Here is a 5,140-nt window from a genome sequence, read left to right as displayed (position 1 = left end):
AATAAAAGAGCGCTTGTTGGGAGGCAACCCAACCGGAGGTAACCTTCTTTTCATAACTATTTCAATAAAAAAAAGGGGTTAATTAGTTTTATCTATATTGCAAGAAGCTAAGTTTGGTGTTGCACACCAAAACAATCTAAGGGAGAATGAAGGATTCTAAGTTTGGTGTTCCACCAAAATTTCATCATAAAATATATTCTCACCTTCTGCATCATGCTAGCTTCAAGCATTTATATAAACTAGTTAACTATTTTGCTATTTCCTAGTTTTCAGTTTTACTACTTTTAGCAAAGAAAAAGAGTTTCACATCTGGTTAGTTTGATGAACAAGAACCATTGGCAAGGTACTAAGTTTGGTGTTCCCACACCAAAGTAAGTACAAAGGCCCACAAATAAGTCATGCATGCTAACCATTGTTTCTAAGTGCTTGGGGAACAAGCAACTTTCAATGTCACTGCAGAGTATCATACAAACTTTTGGGAAGATTTAGCATCATCAATCAAAGACATGAAAGAGGAATGTGAAGATCAGCAATGATGATGAGGAAGAGGACAGCAAGTAAACTCCAAAAGGTTGTATTATTCATTATCAGATATTGCTGTGACTGAAAGTGATATTATACCTCTATCTGTCCTTCTGTCTAGTATAGCTTTTCTGTAATTCAATAATCAAGATGCTTGATCATTTACAACACTATACTCTCCAAACTTGTTTGCACTCAATATTTCAAAAATGCATCACATGAAAGTTCTTTGAAAAGAAGGATTGAGGAATTAAACAATTTTGAGGCAAGCTAAAGATTAGGAAAAGTGGTGGTTCTAGTTGTATAATCATGTATTAAGGATGCATGCTTATGAAAACTTGCATGGGAGCTCATAGGCGGGACATAGAGTTCAAAGAAGTGTTGTGGAGATTCTCAAACATTTATTGATCCAAGAAGCAGCAAACAAAACAAAAGAAAATAAAGAAAATACAAAAACAAAAAGAACATGGCCCAAGGCTCTGAGCATCAATTACTACGCATAAAAGAAAGAAGAAACAAAAACTCAAAGAGTTGTTATCCTAGTAAATGCTTGTGGTCGAATTGTGTCAAAGAGAGAGGCTTGAGTAAGTAAATCCTTAGGGGTGCTTTAACACCTAATACCTTAAAATCAACTGGTTTAGGAGTATTGATTGAAAGCTTATCTAAAGAACCGCTTTGAGACATGACACTTAGAGTCAAGGCCAAAGCACAGCAACTCTAAGCTGCTTCAAGGTGATTACCTATAGAGAGATCTCCATGATATTATTTGGATGAAAGTTCTAAGACCTAAGACTCCCAAGATGTAGGGACTAGTAAGCACTGAAGCATTTGCATGAGCATATAATTTAGAGTTCACCCCACTGTCACTTAATCACTTCTCTCACAGGATAATACATGTAATTTTTCAAATCCATTCTGATTGAAAGAACCTTTGAGCATAATTCTTTTCTTGCTTGGGGACAAGCAAGTTTTAAGTTTGGTGTTGTGATGACAAGTCATCTTAGCCTAGTTTCACTAGTCTTTTTCTTTTGTTTTCAATTGATTTTATGCACTTTCTTGAGCCATAAGTAAGCCAATTGGGTGAAATTCCATATTTCCTTTGATCCAATCAACCATGGATGAATTAATGCAATTTCATGAGATTTTATGCTATAATTGTCATATATTATGAAAGAATAACAAACTCATGATTTTGAGCATAGCTTTGATGTGTTTGGTTGATTGATGATAGGTGAAAAGAGCTTTGAAGAAGGTTGAAGAAAGAAGAAAGGGCAAGGAGCAAGAGAGAACAAAAAGCTTGAGCAAAAGTTTGCCTCAAACTTTAGCTCAAACTTTTGGGAAAAAAGCTTGCGCCAACGTTTGCCTCAAACTTTTTGGCAAATGTTGGCGCCACATATGCACACAAGGGGATCAACGTTTGGCCTAAAGTTTGACCTCAAACTTTAGCCCAAACGTTGGTAGCAGCAAATGGGGGCAGCTGATATGAAAAGCTTGAGCCAAAGTTTGCCTCAAACTTTGACTCAAGCTTTTATGATTTATAGCCCGGTTCACAATGGATTTCTCTCCAACTCCAAGAGCAATCAACAGAGGCTTTTATCAACCCAATTCCATCAAGAGCAAAGGCCCAATTCAAGGCTTGAATACCATTTGAAGAAAGTGTATAAATAGCTTAGGATTTAAGTTTTTCAGGGAGCTTTTCCTTTAGAATTCTTGGAACACTTACAGAGAGTTCACCTTTACTTTTTTGATTTGTTGCTTTAGAATTCTAGAGAATTAGGAAGGAGAATTGATCTCTCTTCTTCCTTGTTCTTGCTCAGCATTCTTTACTTTTCTTGCTTTGGATCTTGGGTGGAGAATTGAAGAACTTCTGTTTCAATCTCACCTTGAGATCTTGTTTAATTTTCTGCATAATTGAATTTCCTTTTCTGTTAATTGCTTCTTCTTCTACTCTCTCTGCAATTTACGCTTCTTTATTTCCTTTGCAATTGTTCTTGCTGGATCTAGGAAGGCAGTGAGATCTAGACTCAGCTATCTAGTCTCTTGAGTCCTGAGATCTACAGTTTTAAATTTCAATTTCTTTATTTCATTGCTACACCAAGCTTTTTCTCATTTCCGTTTTAGATCCGGTTTAATTCAAGTCATCTTCTACTTTTCTGTTTATTGCATTTTACTTTTCCTTGTTTAATTTCTGCAAATCCAATTCCCAATTCCCTATACAATTCAAGCCATTTACATTTCTTGCACTTTAAGATTCTACAATTTACATTTCTTGCAATCTAAGTTTTTGCAATTTATATTACTTGCACTTTAAGATTCAGCCTCTTTAATTTCTCTACACTTTAAATTCTTTCCAATTGTCCCTCTCCCTTTTAATTTCATGCAATTTAGCTTCTATCGAATACAAACCACTCAAATCAACTCTTGATTCGCTAGACTAAGTCATCCACTAAACTAAAATTGCTCAATCCTTCAATCCCTGTGGGATCGACCTCACTCCTGTGAGTTTTATTACTTGATGCGACCTGGTGCACTTGCCGGTTAGTTTTGTGTGTTTAGAATTCGTTTTACGAAAATACACATCAGTAGCCAAGTCAGCGCCGCTGGACAGGGTTCGGGGGAAGCGACGAAGAACATTCAAGGGACAGCCAGATGCGTGAGGTGCTTCGGGCGATAGCCGAACAGCCGCACCGTCTTAAGCAACACGCCCAACCCACACCGCATCGGGCACCGTCGTACGTCGACCCTAGATGTAGGGCAAGCACGACACGTTGCCCCTCGGGTGTGGACACGAACAGGTAACCGTCTTCCGCAACGTGCCCCCTCAAAGTGCTGGGACGAGCACGTCGCGTTGCCCCCTGCCCACAACACCCGCTGCCGCGCGCATATCCATCATCCGCGTCGTGCGCCACCCTAGGCCTGGCCAAGCATTGGGCTGCACAAGCCGCGTTGCCCCTCGCGGGGGAGCCGCCCGCCGTTCCCACGTCGTGCTCGGACTTGGGATGATCCCCCTAGTCCTGGGCCGAGCACAAGGTGTTGCCCCGAGCGTGTGCCCAAGGCACAACTCCACAACGCCATGCTCCCTAGGTGGTGCCTAGGTGGGCCGTGCACGGACGTGTTTCCCTTCTTGTTGGTCCTTCGGTGATCGGGGTTCGCAGACGATTTTCTTACCTCCCGGAATGCCGGAAATTCAAAAAAAAATGAAAAACGGAGCAAACGTGCGATTTTTGACCTGGATTTTTTTGTGCAGCCTTCACATAATATTACCAAGGTTCTCTCAAAATTTCATGAAAAATGCACGAGCCAATTCTGAGATATGAAAATTTGGCTCCTCCGTTGCAACGCTCCGAGCCATCGTTGCAACGGCAGGTGCCTCCGTTGGGGGCGGGGGATCCCGGCGGCACACCACAACCACAACGTGCTTGCTAGTGTTCCTAGGGGATGGCAAGGCAACGTGCATCTTGCTGGCATTGCGCCCAGCAAGCCTTTGGGCAACTCGAGTTTCAGCAGCATGACACCCCTCCCCCCTATAATAGGCTGCCGAGCTATTACCAAAGTGCCACGGGTAGACGTCCTTTTCCGTGAGGAGACATACTCAAGGAAAGTGCTCTAGAGGTCAAATTTTGATGCCGTTTTTTGCAACAACCTCTAGAAAAATAAGATCTTTCCATCCCTCAAATTTGGTGAATTTACACCGTGTGGATTTTTTTGCCGATTTTTTTACCACCCGGAAAGCCGGAAATTCAAAAAAAATGAAAAATGGAGCAAACGTGCGATTTTTGACCTGCATTTTTTTGTGCAGCCTTTACATAATATTACCAAGGTTCCCTCAAAATTTTAGAAAAAATGCACGAGCCAATTATGAGATATGAAAATTTGGCTCCTTCGTTGCAACGCTCCGAGCCATCGTTGCAATGGCGGGTGCCTCCGTTGCAACGAAACCAGCCAACGATGCACCTAACCCAGCATCCGTTGCAACGTGCCCTGCCTCCGTTGCAACGAAACCAGCCAACGATGCACCTAACCCAGCATCCGTTGCAACGTGCCCTGCCTCCGTTGCAACGTCACCAGCATCCGTTGCAACGCGCCCTGCATCCGTTGCAACGCGCCCAGCCAACGTTGCAACGCACCTTGCCTCCGTTGCAACGCGCCCAGCCAACGTTGCACCGCCCCCAGCATCCGTTGCACCGCCCCCAGCCAACGTTGCAACGCGCCCAGCATCCGTTGCAACGCTCCCAGCCAACGTTGCAACGCGCCCTGCCTCCGTTGCAACGTCACCAGCATCCGTTGCAACGCGCCCTGCCTCCGTTGCAACGCGCCCGGCCAACGTTGCACCGCCCCCAGCATCCGTTGCACTTGCCCCAGCCAACGTTGCAACGCGACCTGCCTCCGTTGCAACGCGCCCAGCATCCGTTGCAACGTCACCAGCATCCGTTGCAATGCGCCCTGCCTCCGTTGCAACGTCACCAGCAACCGTTGCAACGCGACCTGCCTTCGTTGCAACGCCCCCAGCCAACGTTGCAACGCGCCCTGCCTCCGTTGCTACGTCACCAGCATCCGTTCCAACGCGCCCTGCCTCCGTTGCAACGTCACCAGCCAACGTTGCAACGCGCTCAGCATC

At 44.2% G+C, this 5,140-nt stretch overlaps 1 long non-coding RNA gene across 1 annotated transcript in view; it reads left to right on the top strand.

The window, feature by feature from the left end:
- LOC110265190 overlaps positions 1–3,230 on the top strand; it is a 6,925-nt gene extending 3,695 nt beyond the window's left edge. The window contains exon 2 of the long non-coding RNA XR_002351524.1: positions 3,131–3,230. This is a non-coding gene — a long non-coding RNA (uncharacterized LOC110265190). The remainder of the gene's footprint in view (positions 1–3,130) is intronic.

The sequence above is a fragment of the Arachis ipaensis genome, chromosome B07 (assembly GCF_000816755.2).
Source record: "Arachis ipaensis cultivar K30076 chromosome B07, Araip1.1, whole genome shotgun sequence".
Classification (NCBI taxonomy): domain Eukaryota; kingdom Viridiplantae; phylum Streptophyta; class Magnoliopsida; order Fabales; family Fabaceae; genus Arachis; species Arachis ipaensis.
Note: the sequence above shows the minus strand (reverse complement) of the source record. Positions and strands in the feature narration are given on the sequence as shown.